This window comes from Anser anser (assembly GCF_964211835.1).
Source record: "Anser anser genome assembly, chromosome: 18".
In the NCBI taxonomy this organism is placed as follows: Eukaryota; Metazoa; Chordata; class Aves; order Anseriformes; family Anatidae; genus Anser; species Anser anser.
This window is the reverse complement of record NC_139739.1, coordinates 703,640-728,090: the sequence shown is the minus strand read 5'-3', so window position 1 is coordinate 728,090 and position 24,451 is coordinate 703,640. Positions and strand designations below refer to the sequence as shown.

General features: G+C 51.6%; 1 protein-coding gene across 22 annotated transcripts in view; it reads right to left on the bottom strand.

The window, feature by feature from the left end:
* MN1 (MN1 proto-oncogene, transcriptional regulator) overlaps positions 1 to 24,451 on the bottom strand; it is a 181,025-nt gene that overhangs the window by 30,115 nt on the left and 126,459 nt on the right. For 3 of the 22 annotated variants that reach the window (XR_014573430.1, XR_014573431.1, XR_014573432.1), the window contains exon 3: positions 1,872 to 22,991. The exons of the other annotated variants lie outside the window; for them this stretch is intronic. The gene's annotated coding sequence lies outside the window, so the exon portion shown is untranslated. Of the gene's footprint in view, positions 1 to 1,871; positions 22,992 to 24,451 lie in introns of those variants that run through there. 22 annotated transcript variants of the gene reach the window in all.

The following is a 24,451-nucleotide window of genomic DNA, read 5'->3' as shown; positions in this document are numbered from 1 at the left end:
GGTAATGCCTCAGCGCACTGCCGAGCAGCCCCGGCGGTGTGGCGAGGAGGGGACATCCTGCAAACCACCACACTACTGCCCTGGGGACTGGCAGGCGAAGCCCCCACCCCACGAGACCTAAAAGCTGTCTCAATGGCAGGGCTGAGCTGGTCCCTGACCATGCCTTCCCCCTGCTTGCTGCAGGGTGGGTGAGACACAGCAAAGCCCTGAGCTGGCAGCCCCCAGCCCACCCCGCTCAGTGCGAGAGCAGACGGGGGCTTCTGCGTCAGGCAGCCACAGCCCTCCTTGGGGAAGGGGGGGATGCCGCGGTGCAGAAGGGAAGCTGGCATTCCCCAGTTCTGCCCCGCTCACTTGCACCAAGGAGTTAATAACTAAATTACTACTAATTAGGGATACTGTGAATGAGAACACATCATACTTCTGCTAATCACCAGTGTGTTTCTGTGTAATGTCTGGAAAATCAAAATTATTAATGAAGAAGTTATTTTGGAATTCAGAGTTTAATTCTGCAAATTCTGGATAATGGCAGACTGGTTTGCCAGCTAATTTTCTCATCATAACATCAGAACCCCTTAATTAATAGTGAACTAATTAGAAAACGCTAACTTAAAGACAGCAGAAGTTCCTTCGGCGGCCGCAGCACTGCTGCCGAGCCCGCTCTGTGCAGGTGGCGCAGGAGCAGAGGAGGCAGCTGCAGAATTCGGCTCGGAGGGGACAGCCACCCCTGCCACTGGCCGTGTGCGGGGAGGCACCACCACAGTCAGACCCCAGAATGTGAAGCTCATTTCCAAGCCCCTCAGGCACCAGCACTCCCAGCTGCCCGCTCCTGGCCACCACTCCAGCAGAGAGAACCTGGCTCTGGGCATCTGCCACAAGCAAAACCGCCCAGGGACTGCTGTGGGCTTTTGGAAGAGGTGCAGGGAGCAGAGAGCCGCAGGACCTGCCGCTTGTCTCCGCACTCCAATACCACAGCAGCCAAAGTCCATCTGTCTGTGCTGTGAGGGCTGCAAGGTTTCTTTAACCTCACCTTTGGTCTCTGCAGCCCTGGCTTGCTCTGCCTCCCTCACGTTCTCCCAGCTTTGCTCTCCCAACCAGCTTCCTTCCTTGTAAGCACAAAGTCAGACTTGGCTAGGCACTTAAAATATTTGTTTGAAAGCTCCATGGTGCAATTGTCTGCTAGAAAACTTCAGCTGTTAACCTGGGTCCCTTCTGCACTGTTCTGCAAGGGGCAAGAGGAAATTCCCAGTCTAGGTCTGGGTACATTTCAAGTCAATTGCTCCTCGGATGCCTCACTGTGAGACCTCTCTTTGGAAATGCTGTGAAATGTCTCCTCCTCTCCTCCAAAACAAGGGTGGGAGCTTTTGCCCTGTGTAAGACGGACACAACATTAACAACCTAAATATTTACCTGCTTCATTCTGGATTCTATTTATTAGGAATATTTTCCACCTCTCCACCTAACTAAGCAGAGTTTTCCCTAAAAACAGCAAATATTATGACCTTTCATTCCACAGAAATTTATTAGTACAGGGTAAAAATGCTACTGTATTCCAAACATTGGCAAGAAAGCCGGGAGCCTCCGATCGTGCCAGCTTTTAATAAGATACACATTTAAGCTGCATGTTGCTTGCAAGTTGCATGTTTATTTAAACAAGAATTTCCAAGTGTTTAGGGACAGAGGTTGCTACAACAAGTTCTTATCATTAAAAACAATGGTGCTGAAACCTTCAGGAAGGAGAATTACAAATGGAGTCACTCTGCAGAATAAATCACTGATAAACTTTCAGCACAACTGATTTTAACCCAGAAAGAAAGTAAGGCTGGATCTTAACTCTCTTCTAATGGATGTACACACTCCCAGGATGGTTTGGGTTCTATTATGATACAAAATGATTTATTTGGGGATTTAAAATGCTTTAAATAAATCTTTCTTTTAGCCTCTGAATTATGTATTTTTCTAGCAGAGCCAGAGATATGGCACTTCGTCTAGGTAATTCTACAAGTCCAGGAACATTACCCAAACCTTTCCGTTTACCTGCCTTTAGAAACCTCCTCTGTGACTTCCAAAAAATTACACACAGAGAAAGGTGCTCACAGGCTGACACTTGCCTTTGGTAGTGGTGATAAATGAAGCTTCCCAGCCTAATTGTGCCAGGGGTATTGTCGCACGCAATTAAAACATTACACGCACAACGTCAGTTCAAAGAACTCTGCTTGGGCCACAGGGTCAAGCTCTTTCAAGTCAGGAAATGTCAGTTTGCCACTGTCTATCCAAGCTTTACTCTAACTCCTGAGCATTACCAAGGTGCTGAATGAGACCAGGGAGGAGAGAAGTTTGTACTCCATGCCCTTGTTGGTAATGAGTGGCTGTCGAAGACCCTCCATGGGGCAGGCTGGCCAGGGGGCAATGAGCCGGCCACCAGCTTCCCTGATGTCATGGGTTATGTCATGGGTGGCCACGTTGTCACCAAACCTGGCAGGGGTCCTGACATGACGCCTATCATCCACCCAAGTCACTTGGGGAGCATCATAAGAGCACGGGCACCAAGCAGAAGGCTGTCGGAGGATGCCAGCCTCCAGCGCTGCCTGTGATGACTGCAAGCAAGTGAGAAGCTGGGCTGCATTGCAGACAGACCGTGGGAGTCATCAAGCACACAGCGAGCCAGCCTGGCCACACCAGTGACCACCGGCCTTGGCTTCCCTGTGCAGCGCCAAAGGTGCCGGGGCCCCAAACCACAGCACACCCGCAGCACATCTCTGCCGGCACGGCACCAAGGCTCCAGGCAGCGCCCGGCCCCGCACGGGCTGCTGAGGAGGAAGATAAGTGATCCCCCGCCACCGTGCCTAGAGAACTGCTGGGGCTCAGTAAATAAAAGGAGACGCTAAATATTATTTTTGGTAGGGATTTTCGTATGAAAAAGTAAAACACCATAAATCAGGCACAATGCTACAATCAGCACATACTTGTGAATAAATGCATCCTGTAGTACGTTTCAGCATAAATTATAGCCACTTGATTTAGGCTTTGCTGCACAAAGCCATATTATTTAAATTCAGCCAGAATTGAGTCCACTCACATTGCTACACATTTATAAAACATATTCATGATTATTGTCATAAACTCCTGAGAACTGGCTGTTGAGTTATTTTGCCACATCATCACCTATAGTAAACAAGACTTATTTTACATTTCTCTTTTCTTTCCCGACAATCTGTTACAAAATGCTCCACAGAATTAATGCCTAAGTTATAGCCAGATTTTCTCCAGCAAGTGTGAAATAATACCTATTACACAGTATGGCAAATGCAAACCCATGCACAGCCAGAAGCTTTGAGCTCTGTTGCAGGGGACCGTGTGAAGTTCCCCATGTGCTCTGCCTCTCTCCCCTTTTCTCTCACTCTCTCTCAAAAACAAACAAAAAAAAATCAGCTGATTCAAACACAAAAGCCGGGGGGCTCAGAAGCAAGCGTGGGCCCCCTCCCTCGCTAGCTGGTAGCTCTCTGGACAAGAAGGGATTTGTTGAGAACAGGCAGAAGGATGACTGGGAACTAGGAGTGGAGACGCAGGACTCTACGTGACTAAAAATCTCAGATTCCTGGGACTCTGCAAGGCCGGTGAGTCCCGCTGAGGACCATCTCTCAGTCTCTGCTATAATTTTCAATTATTCTCAACAATCACCTGCTTTACACAGACTAGCAAATCTCTGGCTTTACAAAGCTGGCACAGCCGCCTGTGCCATTTGGATCCCGTGGCCAAGACGCATAGTGGCCCTCCACGGGGTGCTCAGTGCCCCAGCCTGGAAACGCCAGCGGTGCAGGGAACGATGCAGGGAACGATGCTTTCTATACCGTGGCAGCCGTGGTGCCCCTGCTGCCTGCCTGCCACGCTGACAGAGCAGCGAACCATCTCCAGCACACATCTGCCTGTTGGGCAGCCGCAGACAGCCTTGTCTGGTGGGGAGGGTCTGGGACTAGCATCGAATTGGGTCTTTTGGTACCAGATGCATTAACTCATAATGCAGAGGTTTTGATTTTGTGAATTGTTTTTTTGTTCTCCATGCACAAGTAAAATACATGACCTCTTCTGCAGAAACCACAGAGACAGTAGTGAAACACTAAGCACACTGCCATTGTAAAATATTTAGAATTCATCAAAGAAAGTCATGGATTACCTGGCCTGAATCATAAAACCTCCCATAATTACAAAACTGACTGGTGCCACTTTTCTCCAAGCGGTGACTGCAACGTGCCTGTTCTTCCACTGGCCTGGACAGATCTGTCAGCTGCTGGCTTGCTTGTCGAGCTAAATTATTGTTTTACATTTCTCTTCTAGTTTGCAAACTTTTAAAAAATTAATCCCATCTTTTCAACAAGTGTAACAACTAAATTATCATCTTTACATGATTAAAGTCTCTGCTGCGTCTTTTCTTGGCAAACATTACATGCACATAATTTTACTAAATGTAATAAACCAACCATAGAACTATTAATTTTAGCATGGTATTCATAACAATTAGAAACGCATGAACCTTAAAATGATAAAAACTGAAATGAATACCAAAATAGCATGAAACACAAGAATCCAGCTCCTCAAACCAGGAAAATGGATATTTTTGTGTCATGCCACCATACACATTTCAAGAGACAACCACCTCTGGAGGTGCTGCCTGGGTCTCTGGGGCAGGTTAGGGCTCTCCCCACTGCTCCCCAGGAAGGAAACCAGTGGTGGTAGGGTGGGGGTGTCACCCACGTCCCTGCCAGCCCACAGACCCCACGTGCCATGGGAATGGGAGACGACCTGCTTTCCCCAGAGCCTGGTGGGGACTGGGTGCAATGGCCAGACTGGCGTGGGTAGAGCACAGCACGGCAGGGGATGGCGTGGCACGGCACAGCATGGCATGGCATGGCACAGCAGGACGCAGAATGACACGGCACAGCACGGCGGTGCTCCGCAGCTCACTCTCAGCTGGAGTGGTGGAGGGGGTGCATCAGCGAGCCTGCCAGTCCTCCTCCCGGCGGGCCCTGGGGCTTCCCCCTGGAGCCGCCCTGGTGGAGCTGCCCTGGCCTCCCGAGGACTACAAGACCCCCTCCCTGCCCCGGGAAGGGCTCAAGGCCAGGGCTGCAGTGCTGGGCCTGGCCGCACAGCGCTGGCTCCCCCTGCTCTGTGAGCTGCCCACCACAGGGCTTCCAAAGACCTGGAAATTGGCCCTTTTGCCCCTAAGAATCACATGAGCGGGAAGCTTCACAGTTTTCTTTTATTTTGTTCAGTTCAGCAACTGATCTCTTTTTTCCAGGGGGAGGGGAGGAAAGAGAAAAAAACTAGACATTAAGTATTTGATCAAAAGCCAAAATCAACCTTTGGTATCAAGGCATTCTTGAGCTGCTTTGTTTATAGATACCAAAATATACACACCATCCCACACTGCTGTAACCACTTAGAGCATAAAACACTTCCATAAAGAGCAGCCCGTTGTTACAAATCACACACTGCTGCATTTCCTAGGTAATAAACACCAGGGAGCAAGAGGCAAGGCTGCAGCAAGACTTTCTACCAGATGATAAGGGAAAAGCCATTGTTACTGGGGCTGGAGAGGGCCTGGAGCCCCACCGCTCGCCAGCTTGCTTTTCTTGGAGTGTCCTAGTTTAGAGAATTCCTCATGGACTGGACTTTTCTGCATTTCCTTTCCCATTATCACTGATTGCCAAAATATTTGTGCAGTGATGGAATTTGCCTGCCAGAACTAAAGCAGGAGGAGGGAGCTTTGCTTTAGTCTGACCCCAAGTCATGAGAGGTGGTGGGTCTCCGTCGTGAACTACTGGAGCTAAACCCTGGCAGTGGCCCAAGGCTGCCTAATGAGAATAACCCAGCTGGTCCCTCCCGCCCCTGCGGTCCCCCGGGGGATGGAGGAGAGGCACCGTGGCTATTCCAGGACAGAGGGATCTGATTGAAGCAACCAGAATGTTTCCACTTTGCCTGAGCGCACTAGGAAACATTTGGAGAGGGAATATTTTCACAAAATATGCTAAGTGCCTCCAGATCGATGCCTGTGAGTAGGAAAAATCAAATGGCTTTGCCATCGTAAACAGCAGAAGGGCACAGAGGAGTCCAGTGAATAGTGGGACAAACAGGAAAGACTTGGAAATTTCCAGGGTATTGTTTGAAACTCAAGACAGAACATTCTGATCTACTTTTACTGTTTTGATGTTACATTTCATGTTTTAAAACACTCCGTGCCTTTACAGAAACACTGCAAAGACGTCGAAAGAATTCAAATGCACCAACTGCTATTTATTTGGCTGTCCTTCGTTATTTCTGATTAGCAACTTTTTCATCAGAATGGAAGTGAGACTCTTAAAGAGAGACACCCGATGCCGCCGTGTGTGCTGCGTGACCCCGCAGGACAGGGCCGTGCTCCCCTCACGGCTCGCCAGCTCCGGGCTGACGCCTCATGGAGCAGCAGCACCCCTGGGCCAGCACCCACAGCACCACGCACGGGGCACGGCACTGTGTGTGTGTGTGTGAACGAGCAAGCACTTGCTGAGCAGCGACTCGCTTTCTACGGAAGGTGCGTGATTCCGATCAGCTATCACTGACTGGTGGGACACTGGAAAAGACACAGCACAGCCCCCGCTCCATTCAGAGAGGTTTCCAGAGGTTTAAGTGCACTTTCTGAGGCAGCGAGCAGTAGCCAGCACCCGCCCAGAGCACCAGCCCCTTGCAATGCTGCCACCGGCTTCTGCTGCCCGCTTTGGAGAACAAACCCAAGGGCACCGCACACTCGCTCCCGCCCAGCCGGGCTGGCGGTGCCGGACTCACTGCAGCAGTGGACGGCCATGCCACAGTGCCACGGCACCCCTGCCTCTCCCCCACACCCTCTCCTGCACGTCCTCCAGGCTCACGTTGCAGATCTGCTCCCTGTTTTTCAGTCTCTGCTGCGTGAGGCTCCACACCAGTTCCCTGCCAGGTGCACTCGCCCGGTGCCGGCCGTGGCGAGGCGTTGAGCCGCTTGCCAAGGGCTTGAGACACACGGACTTGGGTCACGGCTCCGCTGCAAACGTGTCCTGGATGCTTGTGATGCTTCTGGCAACAGAAATGGCCTAAATATTTGTTGAGGAGTAGTGAGTGCCTTTGTCTCTCAGACACAGAGAGACTTTTCTTCTGCATCTGCTTAGCCATTTATGTCTTTGTTGCTGCCAGTTGGAAGCTGCAGTTTGCAAACCAGGCCCTCCTAGAGCAGAGCGAATTTTAATTCAGGCAGAGGAGCTTAGTACTGAGCTCAGATTCAGCCTGACAAATATATGCTCGCCATCCCACCGCGATGGCAAGGCAGTGCCACTCCTCGTGCTCAGCCTCAAGCCTGGCCATCAGAGCCCCTGTGTGCTGCACCCACCTCCTGGGAGCAGAGCCCCCGCTGCCGCTCCCAGGGAACAAAGCTCGTCTCTCCACTAACCACTGAACACTTTCCATGCTCCCAGCATTTGGAGTACATAACACAAGCTTCAGTCCTGGCTCAAGTTTTTAGTAAAGGCGTATTTCACCACAGCAAACAGTTGCGGAAGGAAGCAGATCGGATTTGTTCATCTATCTAGTCAATCTCTAGAAGTATTACTATGCTCACAGGAGTATACATTATTGGATTACCATTGGGTTTAGGAGAAAGATGTGGAAGCGCAAAACACCACCTAATATGTTCACTGCAGGTGTGCTCAGGCTGGAGAATACAATGCCAGAAAGACGGAGGCGGCAGATCAGGCCATCTTAACCAGGTATCTCACCATAACTAGCTTTACCCAGCTTTCACATACCGGAGGGAAAACAGGCTTTTCGAAGATAGACACAGCCTCAAAGATGACATACCACCATTGACCAGCCAATATTTTCCCTTCGTGTGATACACTGTCAAGGTGTGAGCTTCTCACGCAGCCAGGGGCAGGCAGGCAGGGCAGCGGGATCTGCAGCCAGGCAGGATGTGACAAGCATTTGTACATTCGATGCTCTGGCCAGTTTTACTTTTTATTGTCTAGCCCTTCAAACGGATATCTGATCTGTCAAAATATAAAATCTCCTAAAGATAAAAATACTTCACAGAAGAGCTCCCAAGGCATTCCCACATGAGATTTCCACGGAGTCTGCAGCAGGGCTGAGGGTCAGCCTTGCCACCGCTCCCTCCTCAAAGCTGTGCTGAACAATTAGTCTCAAGTGAAAATCAACCACAGGAGTTTGTTGGGTTTTTTTGCCTTCCACTTCCACAGATCACCTTCTGCTCCGAACATGGAAACCATATGGCAGACAGGTCCTATCCCCTGCCAAGAAATTCCTGCTTGATGAGATCCCTGTAGCTATCACTGAGGCTACATGGGCTTCCAACAAGGGAGCTCAGTTTCTGCCTCAGACAAACTCCCAAAGCAACCTGAGGAGGAAGAGCAGGGGCCAGGGTGCCAGCATCTGTGCTGTAGCTGTTGCCTGTTGAGTAATTGCCCTCAGAGGGAATATTGTCATGCTTATATCTTCATCTCTGGCCCTTCGGCTGGTAGAGGCTGTGAATCCAGCCATGCCCACTGCAGTGGGTAGTAAGGTACACATGGGACAGAGGCAGGACCCAGCTCCAGACACACCCTTGTCCAACCAAGGGGTGTTGGTGGAAGGCATGGAGAGCACTTCCCCTGCACTGGGCAGTTTGTGCTGAAAAAGGCATGTTTTCCCAAGTACATGGTCCAAGCTTTGGAAATACTGAGAATTTCACCTCCCCCAACTCGCAAATACCTCACAAGCGGTCAGGTTTTTAAAGGAATAGTTTCCCCAATTCAGTCAAGTATTGAGAAGCTTCATTTAACACTGTAGAAATCCATACAGTAGCCCAATCCATGGAGGGACAATTGCAAAATGCAGGGAAGCGTATCCCAAATCATGTGAAGTCAAGCAGTCAGGACAGAGCCCCCACGCAGCCAGACTTCATGGGGACTGAACCTGCAGTGCCCGTGTTACAGCTGGCTTCAGTTCTTCAGGGGTACAAGCACCATTCCTCGTGCTAGGTTTTCTCCTGGAAGAAGTGCCGATGTGGGAAGGCGTGATGTGGATGGAGTAGTCATTGGCTTGAACGATTGCCTTGTGAAAAGGATGGGGCCTGATGCATGGAGAGGCTGGTATCAGGGGATCAACACTGCTGCACAGGGCACAGCCTCTTATCTACATCCATGTCTTTTTTGCGGGGTGTTTGTGATGTGCATCCATTTATCAGTGAGAAAATGATTTGCAAATACAAGTGCTGGCAAGAAGGGAGCGTGAACTAAGGCGATAAGAAAAGACGACAGCCTCACTCCAGACACATCCTCAACACAAACGTGAGTTTTGCCTTGCTACCAAGTCTGGCCAACAAGCAGAGCTGTGGTGGGGGAAGCACAGGCAAACCCAGAGCGCCATGCAGGAAAAAAGGCTGCCTTCAGAAGCTCCCAACTGATGGAGACGCCAGAGCTACCACCTCCTGAGGAGGCTGATGGGCCTGGCAGCCAGAATCCCATCCTGGGCACAAGGTGGGAGCCTTGTGGGCTGCCCCCAGCAAGGGCTGGGCAGCAATTGCTGGTTCCAAGGCTTCCCCAATAACAAAGGCTGTTATCATCTTTGCCATTAAATCACACGTTAAATCATGTCAGAATGCTCCTTGGGACTGCCAGGGGAAGCAGCACTGCCATTAATGACCACACTATGAAATCTGTCATTAAGCTGCTTTTTAATCCATGTAGTATATGCTATTAGCTACAGTTTTTCTGGTCAAATTGCCAAACACCTTCAAGGAATTGAAACACCAGCCCCATCACTTTTCCTAACCAGGCCCACAGTTTGATCATAGGAGGCTATCGACGCTTTGTTCCATCAAGACTTACCTTCCATCGAACCACCCCTCCTTTGTAAAACACTGCAATCAGCAAATGAAAGCATGTACAACGCAAGTAGAGCGAGCCCTGCACTGAACTGGTGAGCACGCTGTGAACTCCTACTTATTGATTGAATCACGGATGAATCATTTTCCCAGACAGCTGCGGCTTTTAGCCCACTGAGAAGGGTCAGGACCCTCTGTCCAGCACCAAGGCAGTGACTGCTGGTTGGGGACACAAGGGACACCGCTGGCAGCACCTGGCACAGTGCAGGGAGTGGGGACAGAGGCCACGCAAACCCTCACCACGTGCCAGGGAGATGCAGCAGGGCCACCGTGGAGGCACGGACAGCTTGGGGATACACGAGCTCCCTGTCCCCCAGCAGGGTGGGGGCGCCGGGTGCCCCAGTGGGCCTCAGCAACCCTCTCACCACAGTCCCCCAGGGCGCCACCAGATTTTCTTGAGAGCTAGAAAGAAAAAAATCAATGAAAACGGTGCAGTCAAAACAGTTTCTGGCGGAGCCTGCACACCATCCTGAAGTGAATATTACTTGGGACTAAATTGTTTTCCTTATCTAGCAGTTTGTCCTGCGGAGCTGGACTTAGCCTCCCAGCGAACCCAATAAGTCTTTCGGTTTGACTGGAAACTCCACATTTTTCCTTTTTAGAAAAATGTCACAGACATTCCTCTGTTTCATTACTCTTTGCTGCTTCTCCTTTCCCTCCTATTAAAGCTCTAGCAAAGGGAGGCTTAGTCAAGAGCCAGCCCAGAGCTGGACACAGGCCCAGACTGTCTGGACATGGCTCAACAGTGGAAAGACCTATTGTTTTGCTTGGCAGGCTACTGGTATTTTTCCTTATGCCCAGAAAGGCTGCGCCAATTTACAGCCAGTGACCTAGGGAGGGGGAGGAAGAGCCAGACCCACAGTCCACCCTTTTCCCCTCCAGTAATCTCCACCAGCCGGAGGCACTCACACTCCCTCCCACAGGGCAGGGTGCATCATCTTGAAAATTAACTCACATCCAGAGCAGCAGCCCCCTCCCTGCCCTAGGTATCCTGCACCCCTCTCACCCACGTTTCCCATCCAGCTGGGATCTGATCCTCTCTGTACCCCAGGGCACGGGTCATCTCCAGCCTCCCCAAGCCCTTCCTGTGCCCACAGGCATCCCAGCCCTGCCGATGCCCTGGGGAATGGCGATCACGTCCTGCTCCCACCCGGGACGGAATCCCACCGGCACGGCCAGCCCGATGCTATCTTGGTACTTCCAGAGCCAGGGCAAGCAGGAAGCACAGGGCTGTGGGAAAACTAAACAAGGAAGTTAGCCAAGGTTTCCCACACCATCGAGCAGGTTTGCTCCCTTCTCTTTTAAAGTGCTGGGCACAAGTTCAGGTCAGGCCTTGCCTTATCAGAAGTTATTTCTTCCATGTGCTGATACCATCAGCAGCTTCCACCATCCTGCTCGCAACACCGCAGCATCCCAGCGCTGCAGCCCCACAAACGGAGTGGCTGCAGAGTTCCTGTGAGCCCCCGTTTGCTGTACAGACAAGGCTTGTCCCTACCACCCCTCACACCATGTGGGTCTCACCCAGTTATGCCTTCAAGTCTGGGGGATTTTCAGGCATTTTCCATGACAGGACTAGAACACGAGCTCTTCCCCTCCCAACCACTTGAACCAACGCCATGAATCTGCTTGGCTGATTGTTAGCAGCAGGAATTTGGAGTGAGCGATCCGCACGCCATCGCCAGCATCAGCCCAAGTCATAACATCCTGCAGCAAGACAAGGCCCTGGCACAGACAGCGGCTCCAACCAAGCTCACCTTCTGCAGGCAGAGCTGCCTCCCACGGCACTCACTGCCCAGAGCGGTAAGGCCACACAGCACACGAGTCCTGCACCAACAGGGGACAGAGCCAGAACCTCACACGTGCCAGGGCTGCTGCCACCCTCATCCTGCCCGAGGAGAGCTGCTTCTGGGGCATCAGAACAGGGTAAAACTTTCAGGCCTGTTTGTCAAAAGCTTTGCACAGCACAACCCTGCAAGCCCAAGCCGCCCACTTCCTCTGCTCTCTTAGCACACATTTTTATCCATTCATGAGATCTGGGTTTGAAGGTGAGCTGAAGAGCAAGCTCCACAGTCCCACCGCTTCCTGCCTCTTGGCTGGTTCTCCGGGCATCACCCTGAAACAAGGAGCTAGCAGCAGCACCCGAGTGCCACAGGCACCACTCATCTCTGGCAGCCAGGGCTGCGATCTCAAACACAAAGATCCAAAGCCACAGCTGGCCCACTCGTGGGCATCATGTTCCTCATGACTGAAGGAAAGCAAAACAGGGGGACCTCACCGCAGTCTACAACTTCCTCACGAGGGGGAGTGGAGAGGCAGGTGACCTGTTCTCCGTTATCACCAGTGACAGGACTCAGGGGAACGGTGTTAAGCTGAGGCAGGGGAAGTTTAGGCTGGACATCAGGAAGAGGTTCTTCACTGAAAGGGTGGTCGCACACTGGAACAGGCTCCCCAGGGAAGCAGTCACTGCACCAAGCCTGTCTGAATTTAAGAAGCGTTTGGACTGTGCGCTTAGTCACAAGGTCTAAACTTTTGGGCAGACCTGTGAGGTGCCGGGAGTTGGACTTGATGATCCTTACGGGTCCCTTCCAACTTGGGATATTCTGTGGTTCTATGAAACCATTAGATATGAGACCAGGAAGACAAGCAAAGGGAGGACTGCTGCAGCATGAATCTTGCTGCACATTGCTTACTGTTGACTGATGTAGGTGCCCACCACCTGAAAGATTCAGGTCCTGTCTAGATTCAGACTGCAATACAGGAGCAGCTCAAGCAAATGACCTTCTGATTAGACAAATGTGCTTTTTTCAGTGTGGGTTTTAATACAGAAGTTTACTAGCCAAGAGCTGATGGGCAGCATGTAGAAACCATGTCCTGTCTAGGTTTTCAAGGACAGGAGCGGCTAATCCAGATCATTGGATGGCAGAGCAGTTTTAAGTACAAAGCTTATCTTCCAAGTGTTCTGTTTGATTTTATACTGGAAATGGTCCTAGAACCAAGTGCAAGCAAACTACAGCAAAGCAGCACTGGCAGACAGAGCTGACAGCACCAATCTGAATCCCCAAATCCTGTGAAATGCTCCTGAGAGCACTTTCCCCTACACAAAGGCAAACATGGCAGGTCTTTGAAACCTCCCAAATATTTAGCAGGATGACGACAAACACTAATTATTAGTGAAGTTCTGTGCTCCATCTACAAGACAAAAAGCTGCACAAAGTCTCAGATGCAGACTCCCATAAGCAAAGATATGGATGGAAATTAAAGGAAGGTGAGCGACAACGGGGCTAATCAGAAAGGAAATGGTCCTTGTAACTCAGCCAAGTCAAACTCTGATTATCTCTTGGATTTAAAGTGCTGCTGAAGCAGGAAAGCTTTAAGAGCACAAGCAGTAATTGTCTTGCAAATAGGAAGGTGCTGGGCTTTCCTCCTCTGCTTTGGAAAGGACATAGCAGGATGCAATACACGGCTGTCAGAGGTCACAGAGCGGTGATTCGGCACTGTGTACAAACCTCATCCATCACCTCTGCTAATTAAGAGCCTCTGCAGAGCCTCCTGAAGGCTCTGCCCACTGTCCCAAGCCCAGCAGTGTGCTCCAGGATACGATGGGGAGATTGCATGTCAGTCCTCAGGGGCTGCATCTCCCACATTTTGCTTCTGTGGACCTTCAGAAGGTGATTATTCATATTTCTGGACTGGCCATCACACCTCATGGCAGGACTGCAGAGCTGCTCTTGGCATTTCTGTCAGTATTATTGCTGGCCAGCAGCACAGCTTCCAGTCTGGCCCCTGCCTTTGACTCCTGAGAGCTCAGCAGCTCCCTGCTGCGGGCTGCTCCAGCTGTGGTGGAGAAAGCACTCATGAGGAACTGTTTTCTCAGACCATTTTATTGCCAGTTATTTTGATACCACGAGTCATCTCTGCAACTGGGAGGGACGGGCCTCTCCTCCCCTTCAAAGGATATCCATGCTTTGTTGGGAGGCTGCTGGATGCCAAAACAGACCTCATGGAAAGCAGGTCGCGGGCTGCTCCTCTAATCAGGGAGGTCCTTCCTGACTCCTTTTCAAAGCATTTTCCAAGGAAACTGGATGCACTGGCAGCAAGCTGGGTGACTCGCACGAGAAATGTCACTGCTTTCAGAGGCAGAGCACTCCACAAGATGGAAGGTGTCAGACTTCTTGACCCTGTAGTGAATCCCTTTTAGGCTCAGTTCTGCCTACAAGGCACAGACAAGCCCAAAAGGGTTGAGGAAATTCCCAGCTGCAAGCCTCCAAGTCTTTCACACATTCCAGGTGAAATTGAGCCTCCAAGCCCTCAGCAGCCCACAGAGCTCCTCACATGCTCTGCTCTGACACAACCCCAGGTTCCAGCCAGCATGGGCTGGGGCAGGAGACGACACCCAGCACCTCTCAAGCATCCTCCTGATCCCAGCTCTCTACTGGGCAGCTGGGGAGAAAAAGCAGGGCTGCACAGGAAGGCCCATGGGGGGGAGGGGAGGGAGTCCAGGGCAGTGAGTGGCAGTACTTTCAAAAAGGGGAAGAACCACTTCTGCATCATGCCAGGTTTCCAGCTTACACCTTGCTTTACTGTATCTGTCTGCTTGGCACAGGCTGGGACCCTAGAGGCAGGGCTGGAGACAGCTGCTGAGTGCTCAGCCCTGCACTGGGGCACTTGTCCTGCAGCCCCCATGAGCCCAGAGCCCCTGCTGTATCTTTGGGGACAGCAGGGAGGAAGATGCCATGCAACCCCCTCTTCCACCATGTCACAACACCATGCTGCTCTGCCGCAGGAGCATGCTGCCCCAGCACACCCCGTCTGCACCGCACACCACCTGGCTGGGCTCAGGCCCCAGGGCAAGCTGCGTCCTGCTGCCAGCACCTGGGGAGAACCATGAGCCCTGAGCCCTCCCACCAGACCCCTCCCAGCCAAGCAAAGAGTCAAGGTGCTCAGAGGGGCACTTCTGCCCGAAACACACCCAGCAGCTCCCTGCAAGCATGACTAACCAGCACAGCCGCCTGTAACGTGATCCAGCACCACGTGCACCCCAACACACAGAAAGGCACTGCCAGCACCCAGCCAGTGCAAACACGCCAATTTGGTGTAATTGCTGCAGAAATGGGATAAATAAGGAAGCAGCAGAGAAGCCAACAACACTAGGAATGAGTAAAGCCTTGTCTCAGAGAACAAGCTGAATTCAACTAACTTTATTGCCCATAATTATTTGCCCTGCAGCTGGTTGTGCAGACACACTAAGGGATGCATATGGGATGTGGCTCTCCCCAAGCCAAGCCACGCACCGCAGCAGCTCTCCCAGGGCTGCCTGCCTGGCCAGCGTGTTCATTGCCCTTTGGAAACAACACGAGCACAGCTTTCCTGCCCATGCAGCAGGTGAGCTTTGCACATCTCCAGCAAAGGCAAGACAGAACTGTCACAGAACTGTGCCCTGCCACAACACACACATCAATTCCTCACTGCCAGGGGAGGATTTGTGGCACAGCCACACCAGTCCCATAGACGCAGCCCATGCTGGAGAAGAGCGCGAGTCTTGGAGCAATGGACAGCAAGCCCAGGAGTGCAGTGCCCACACCACCCTGCACCCAGACACCCCTGCACATGGCCTCCTCTAGGACCGTAGTCCCCACCTTGGAGGGAGACAGCCTCAGCAGCCGAGCTCTGATCCCCTCTGCCCCACGGGGCAGGACATCTGTTACCTGCAGAAACCAACCCTCCAACTCATACCCCCAAAACAGACCCTTCTAAGAACAAAGCATGTTTTCGTTTGCATATGGAAAGTCCCATTTTTTTTTCTGTGGGTGTTCTGGGAGGTCAGCTGTAGCTTTCAGAAATGTGACTAATACAAAGAAATGCTGTAAGTATATTCTTATGTATACATAGGAAAACAAATTGTGATTTTCAACACAGAAGATCAAATAATATTTTGGTTACAGCTAATTACACAGCCCACAAGTACATCAAAGGGAGTGGTGTTATTCTAAGATCATTTTTCCTTGACTTAGAGAGTGCATCAGGATTTCATGCCTGATTTTGCTATATGTTGCATTGTCTTCTTGCCATTATTTAAGAGGTATTCTGCACCGGGTGTGACTTCAACAACTCGGGGAAAAAAAAAACAATGACAGTGCTGAACTCAGCCACCTACGTGATATCAACCAGAGGCCAGCCAGTTAATGGTTTTGAACGCTGATGTGAGATGTGTTTTCATAGGCTCCTAGATATTTATGCCAGAAGGCATCACTAGATCATACTGTCTCATTTCGAATGTACCACAGGCTTTTCTGTTTTAAGCAGTTTGTCCTGTATCGAGCAAAACAGCTACTTCGGCCAAGACACTTTTCGAAGTAACATTAACTTTGGTTTGAAGGTGTTGGTTTGGAGACACTACCACTTACCCCGGCATTTTGTTCCGGCAGTTAATCCCCACCGTGCTTCCCCATCTCCATCCCCTGCCCTGCTCGGGTGGCGCTGGCTGCCAGCTCAGCAGTGCTGCTGCCCTCCAGCTCCGTCCCTGCGGCCAGCAGCACGCTCCTGATGGCAGCCACCCCTGACCGCAGCTCCCCTGCCCCAGCTGCTGGGGACGTGGCAGGAGCCAGGCACGGGCACCTCCTGCACGGCTGCTGCAGCCCCTGCTCCGCTGCTCGCACACGGTCCCCACAGGAAGGCTGAGCTGATTGATTTAAAAGAATTACAAGGGTTCTGTGGAAATGATTTGTTACCAATTAAGGCGGAAGTCAATTAAGGCAATTGGTACAGGTTAAAGAAAAGATGGCCCAAGAAATTCCTAATTGACAGGGGAAAAAAAATACCGAGAACGGCCTTCCAGGAGCACTGCATTAACCAGAGAGACTGAAGATGCTGTGAAGTTTTAAGAGTTCATTCTCTGATCAAGAGGAATACCAAACTCCTGCAGCTTGCTGTCCAGATGTATGCCTAAAAGACAGGTATTGCAATCACTTGATTCTCAACTGCTTTACGTTCCCTACATTTTCATTTTCTCACATTTATTGTGTCAGTTGTTTGGATTCTGACATTCATAGGTGAGTTTTCACGTACAAACAACATCAGAGTGCAACCTTTCATATCCATCCCCCCGAGCTAACATCCACCACGACAATTCCAGACACATTTACATATGGCTCAGGAAACCCCAAGCTAAAAATATTTGGAGGCTGGAAATGCCCTCAGACAGCAGTCACCTCTGCTCGGCCAGGCCCTGGCACCCACTTCTGGCCACTGCTGTCACCGGTCCTCCTGCAGGGAGGAGCATCACATCACCAGCCTACACCACCCAGCCCTCAACAGAACCAGGAACTGTAGGGGCACCAGACAATTAACAGGAACAGAGGGGTGAGGGTCAAAGAGTCAAAAAAAAAAGTAAAGAAAGGCGGAGGCAGTGCCGGAACATCCTGAGCTCTCTCAACAGAGCTGCCAGGAAGGCCCCAAGAGCACCTCTGTGTCACCAGCCCCAGGGCAGCACAGCCTCCCCATCCGTCCCTGCCCCACCAGGGCAACACCAGACTTGGGTGACCGGCATAAGCGTTTGTACCTCGCCAACTGCTGTGCGCAGCGCTGGTGGCACCTCAGCCTCCCCTCGGGTCTCTGCTGAACACCTCCAGCACCAGCTCCGGCCTCCACCTCCTACCCCAAGGAGCTCTGCACCCGTGAGTGCCAGCACACACGTCCATCACAGGATCCTGCAGTGCTCTGCAGGAATAATTCTGATGTGCTGCAGACTTCAGATGGGGCTAATCACTTGCACAGTATGAAGGATGCCTTCCTTGGTGACATTTTTAACACTGTTTTTAAGGAGCATATTGCCCAGCTGGAAATGAGAATCCATCAGGCAATAGCATACATAGTAGGTCCTGGTCAGTAAGTGGAAAGAATTGGGGTTTATGGCTCAATAAATCATCAAACTTTCAATTAGATGAGTAGCTTAATTACTCTGCTGGATTTAGCATCCTACCTCTTTTGTAAGATCATATCCTTTTAATGGCAACACAGCAGTTACACAAGAGCCTGACAAATTATGCTTCATTCCCTTTTGTTCAGGATCTCAGCTAAAGCAGATGGGACAGTACACCTTAAATTCATGAAATTACTCTAACATACAACTTGCTTTGGCTTTCCACGGGTTAGTCTAAATAAACATCACATGAACCCCTTCTTCCATTGGACAGGAAACTTGCTTCACATTTGTGAATCTCTGAACAGAAACATGGTGAATGGAAAAGCAAAACAAGATAAGCACACATCACCAGCAGGCTTCGGCATGCTCCGATGGGATGGGACCCTTCAAGTCTGCTGGGATCCCTGGTCAGGCTCAAAGCCCCTGTAGAAAGCAAGCACTTTGGCAATGCCTGGTCATTCTCTGGTTGTTCCACCCAAAAAACAGGCAAGGAGGAACCTTCAGCCACCAGAGACATCCTGGGCCAGCCCAGGACATCGCCTACACATTCCTCCAAACCCAGCTGCCACCTTCCTTTCACAAAGCTTGCCCAAAGCCCAGGCCTCTCTGCCAGCAGACAGGGCTTGCTGCAGATGATCCAAATCAAAAGCAAGAGCACAGGAGATTATCCAGCTTCATTAAAAACTGCCATCCAAAGCACGCCTGCATTCCATGAGTTCTGGGTGCTTCCAGACCTTATGTCACCATGTCAGTGATAAATGACAAATCAAAATGCAACGCTGGGGGCAAGAAGCAGCTAGTTTGTTAAAAACATTTGAATGTCAGGTTCAGCTGCTAAGGCATTGCTAAGTTCCTACTGATCACCCCAAACTGCAGGGCCTTTCCCCCTCCTGCTGCTCAGCTCGGATGAAGGAAGAACAGCTAGAATCCCAGAACTAAGTACATGTTAAAACATACAAACCGTTACTTTCAGCTGGCATGGCATTACCACGGACACTCCAGAACTCCCATGCTCACCCAGGTCACCGGAGGTCAGGCAAAGCCCCCCGGTACAAGGCTGGAAGGGGCTGTGCCCAGCTCCCTCCCACAGCCGGTACCACAACACCAGGACACCCACCCCGCCTTGTGTCCCCTGCCCCTCGGTGTCCCAGGGGCAGCAGCGCAGAGCCCCACTGGTGACACTGCCCGGGAAGGGCCCAGCCTCTTTCCCAGCCTTGCAACATGGAGACGGGGACTCACACATCGTCCCCAGCACCGGCCCAAGAACATCTGCTGCTCCAACTGTTTGCAGCAAAACATCACGCCTTAGCTTCTAATCAACCTGAGCTTGCACTGTACAAACCATTAATAGGTTTAAAACACGAGGTGCTCATTCCAAGCACGTTGCCACTGTTATATAAGGGTTATAGCTCTGCTCCGACTGGAAGCATGCCCTTCCCAAGCAAGTTGAAGCTGGCAGCTGACAGCAAGCTGTGCTGCACAGCAAGCAGGGTGCCAATGCTCTCTCCTCCAGCACCAGTGGGGCAGAGTAAAGCAACAGGCTGCCCATTGCAACATGGAAGAAGGAGCCTGTGGCTGCTACAGAGAAGGCTCCTTGCTCACAGCATCGCAGGGCTCTTTTCCTCTCTGCAGTAGCATTAACTCAGCCCCAAACAAGCCGCTGCAGGCTCCCTGTGGGATCAGAGAAATCCCCACACAGCTCCAGACAAGCCCCAAGCTTCCCTCCCAGTGGGGCCACACACCACAGAGGTCCAGGTCCAGGCCACATCACTGCCGCACAGCTGCATCCTGGCTGAGGAACCCTCCCAGAAGGTAGGACTAATAACCTGTAATTGCTGCCTGGGCTTTATGTAAGGCACACACCAGTTACCTCCGCAGCCAGCTTCAGATACCTGAAGCCTCCCACCACCAGTTTCTCCTTTCAAGGCAGGTACCAGAGCAGCACAGACTGCCTGTGGTAGAGGCTGCTCTCTGCACAGATTAAGTTTTTAAAGACATCTCCTAAAGGGCTGAGCAGATCCCAAATTGTGCTAGTGCAGTGTCTCAGGGCAAGTTACCGATGCCTGAACTCATGGTGGGTGATCATTTCCTGCTGTTATCCAGCACTCTTTGCACAGTGTCAGAATACTCTACAAGGCATAAGCTGAGATATTAGATATCTTGGAGAGATCAAGGCTCACATAACTTTTGCAATCCACAAAAAAATCACTGCAAAGCAAAGCATTAGCAAAACCAGCATCCTGCACAGCACCAGAGATCAATGACATTCCCACTGCTCAGAACAAAAGGAAGAGATCCACACTTCTGTCAAGGAATTTACACATTTACAAATCACTGCAACTAATAGCCCCACAGCAGGAAAGGTGCATGCTGAAGTCCATGGCTCCTAGCAGTCCTTGGAAACAAGGTGGGTATGTTTGGCTAGCGTACAGACTAGCATTCACATAAATATTGTCAAAGAGCTAAACACAGTTTTTGACATAAAATACACTCACCACCCAGATCCAAGTGTGGATCTGGGACAAGTAGCACACACCAGTGGGACCCACCAGCAAAACCAGCGCTGCAGCCTGACCATCCCGCAGGTGCCCAGACAGGCAAGGACTTCAGGAGGAAGCTCAGCGAGGTGTATGAGGAAAAGATTGTAAAATTTCGGACAGGATCTGCTGGCAACCCCTCTGCACAGCTCTCCAAAGCTGGAAATTTTCTAGAGGAAAACCCACGGCTGCTTGCAGTCCCCAGATTCGGGCTGCAGAGCAGACCCTGGTGTAGGGAAGAGCTCTGCTGCTGCTGGCTCTGGACAGGGAGCAGACGTTGCCCATCCCTGCACAGCATCCAGTGCCCCGAGCTGTCCCTGCAGGCTGCCCCATTGAAGAGCAAGCAATTTAGCTGATGGTCTATGCCAGGGACGCTGCTGGCAAACAGGGCTGCAAGGCCTTGCTTGAATTTACATGCCCTGCTCAGGGGTGCTTGAACACGCAGCACGCTGAGTGCTGTGCACATAGCAAAGCAAGCAGGCAGGGTAACTCCAAGAGATGACAAGCAGCACCTTTGTCAGCACCCTGCAAGGACAAAGAGCTCCCAAACCCAGGTAATGTCATGTGGCAGTGAGCTGGGGGGATTTAAGCCAGCCTGGCAGTGCTGACAGACAGGTGCCCAGTGCCTGGAGGAACTCACACCTTGCACCCAGTCACCATGAACCACCAGCTGTGCCTGAACACCCCAAACTGCAGTTCTGATATTCCTCCACACCACCAGAGAAGAGCAGTAGCCCAGGAACACCTGTGGGTCACACCAGCCTCCGAGGAATCTTTGGCAAGAGATTTGGCAATTGCTACAAGTGCGTCTTTACCTCATTTTCACTGCTGTGATTTAGGCTGAAAAGTGCACTAATTAAAAGCAAGCCCTTCCCATACACTAAACAGACTGTCTGATCCATGAAGAGTGACTCCCTTTCTGTCCTCACTTCCTTCCCATTGCACCTCATGAGTTATAGGTATTTCACACTCATAAAAGATAATCACCCTTCATGGGTGAAGTAGCCTCTCTGTGTGTACCACAGCAGCAGCAGGACCGAGAGGCTGTACAATTAAAACACAGGAGCTGCATCAGAAGGCTGGGCACAATTCCTGTTAAAGGGAGAATCCAACATTTAGGCTGTGCTGTGCTCTGTGTAGAGCCTTGACAGTCAGGGATTGTATCCCAACACCCGGCCACGCCGCCTCCCAAGCTCAGAGGCAGCAGAAGCACCAGCACAGCAAGGCGTTAGCACTGGTCCCACATGCCCAGTTTTTCTTCCCAGCCCTGAGGAGAGGTGACCCCTCCGCTGCTGAGTGGAGCCCTGTGCCCATCCAGCTCCTGCAGCCAGCAGCATTCAGGGGTTTTCCTGCCAACACCCCAGTTTCCCAGGGTCAGCAGCCTGCTGACACTCGGTCCCACCTCTCCATCAGGGCTCCCGTGGGCCCCCAGCACAGGTGGCAGCTGCCCCGCAGCGCTGCGGGGAGGACCAGCTGTGGCAACCAGAGGTGGCCACCAGCCCCCCTGCTCCTGCCAGCCCTGGCTCTCCAGCAGGACCCCCGCTGCGCACAGCTCGGTGGGGGCGTTATTTACCTTGTTAATTTCTGAGGGAGGCGTTTTAATTGCTTTAAATTACTGCTGGAAAAACTGGAGTGGTCAACAATCAATCAGGCTGATTTACCACCCCGTGCCCACCCGCTGTGAGCCGGCAATCAACTGCCGCCACAAGATCTATTATTGATGAACTTTGCAGGGCTGCTAATTAGCTGCAAGCACACGTCCCCAGCCCTGCTGTGCTGGCAGAGCAGCCGCAAGTGCCCCAGCACAGCTCTGGTGGCCACTGCCCAGGACGGGGACCTGCGTGGCACAGGGACAGGGCCCTCACCCTCTGCACCCTGGGGCCATCCCCTCCCACGGGGCTGCTCCGGCTGGCCACAGCTCCCCCAGGCTGCAGAGCACTGCCTGGTAAACAGCATTTATCACTGCCATTATTAGATTACTCAAAAGAAATCTTCTTTTGAATGGGGCTATGAAGCAAGAAACTCCCTTTGTGCATCGAGCATTTATCTCCTATACCATTAAGTGGAACAGCATTAGCGTTACCACAAGTCACCTTAATTACTGCTGGAGCAAGGAGCTCCCTGAGGCTAGGGTGTGCAGGGGCTGCTCCACACCCAGGAGACTGCACCAGCACCCAGAGTGCCTGGGGACCACGCAGCAGGGAATGGAGCCAAGGGCTGTTCAAGTGTCACTTGCATCTGCCCAGGGCTCAGTGAAATGCCTCCGGTGATAACTGGAGCATCTCCCGGCTGGCAGGTCTGTGCTGCGTGCAGGAGGGCTCTGCCAAACCAGCACGGCATTGTTTCTCCTCCTCAGGCTGGAGGCACCCACTTCCTAAAAGCAGAAGAGCAGGACACGGAGTCACAAGGGCAGGGAGCAGCAGCAGCAGGATTCTCCATCACACCACAGCAGCAGGAGCTTCCCCAGCAAACACCAGTGCCAGCCCCAGTAACGGCACAAGAGGCAGAACAGTGAGACGGCTGCTCCTTCCCCTGGATTGCAGCAGCAGCAGCAAGAGGAAAGCTGGCCCAAGGAGCAGAGTTCCTGGACACAGACCTGTGTTTAGAACAAAGGCAGCAAGGAAAGGGGTGGCACTGCAGTTCTGAGTAGGAAACTACAGTTTGTCCCCTGCCAAGAGCGCCTTGGTGGTGATAGGCACTCATATGCCAGTCATCTATCAGCACACTGATCTCATCCTTGATTTTCATGGACATCTTTGATTTTTCATCATAAATTCTCCTTGTTCCTCACTGGAGACTGACAGGGATTTTAAGTACAGAATGAAGTAGAGAATATTAAAGTGGCTGCTATTCTATTGTCCCTGTCACTTGTTTCATTTTAAATGCTGTCCTTATTAATGGTAACATCATAACACTTTAGGACCCTCAGCTAAGGCCTTCAAGGACATTGATTAAATGCAGCTTCCCAGGAAGACCTTTCCTTTCTCTTAAATCCCCCCATTCTAGAGACAGAGCAGCAGAGGCATGAGGGTGCAGTGCTCAAGGTCAGTCCTGAGCTGCTACCAAGGCTGGGGAGGTCACAGCAGCTCCAGGGCAGGTGCCTGCTGTCCCCAGCCCCTGCCTGCTCCAGCTCACCCTGCAGACTGCTGCCAGGCGGCACCAAGGCTGGTGACACTTGATGGCAATGGTAGCCCAGCTGCCTGCATGCACCCTGGACATTTGGCACCTTCCCCATCCTGGGCAAGGTGGGACATGAACTTCATAGTGCAGTCACAGCACCGTGCTGCCAGCCAGGGCCTTACCCCCACAGACCTCCCCACCAGAGCAGTCCTGCCAGGGGACAAGGTCCCCTTCCACACCAGGGAGAAAGGTGATTTATTTTCCTCTCCTTGTCATAATCCCATCAAAGCACTCCTGGCTGATAGCTCCCTCTTGCCCAGGGCACTGCTCTGTGCCTTTCACCAGCATCCACACACAGCACCTGTACAAGCCGCTTCTCCCTGGCAAATCCACACATTTTTATTTTTTATCTCCAGACATAAAGCAGCAGCGCCCTGCAGCTCCTCCACTAACAGGTGATTAAAAGTGCATAAAGATTTACTCATTTCCCTTTCCTGGTGTCAGTAAGCAACATGAAAAATAAATATTCCAAGTACTTAAATATTAAGACTCCAGATTCACAGAGAGAAGTAACGACTCCAGGCTACAAGGCAGAGGTTTCCAGCCAGCTGCAGAAGTGGACTGTTTGCCAACTCTACTTCACAGCCACTTGCTTCGCGCTGCCACAGCAGCTTCCCCATATTTCTCTCAGGAAAGGCACTCGACCTGCAGCCATCAACAAGGTCTACCAGGGCACAAACAAATGGACAGAGCACCCGGGGCTGGGCAGGAGAGGGGTCTCTGGTCCAGATACCTGGTACAAGAGGATCCAGCCAGGACCCCCAGCCCATGCTGTGCGCCAACAACCCACGGCAGCATGCCGGAGGCAGCCTGGGCTGCAGACAGGTTGTTCAGGGTGAAACAGCTCGGACGTGGTGAGAACCATTCCCAGTCTTT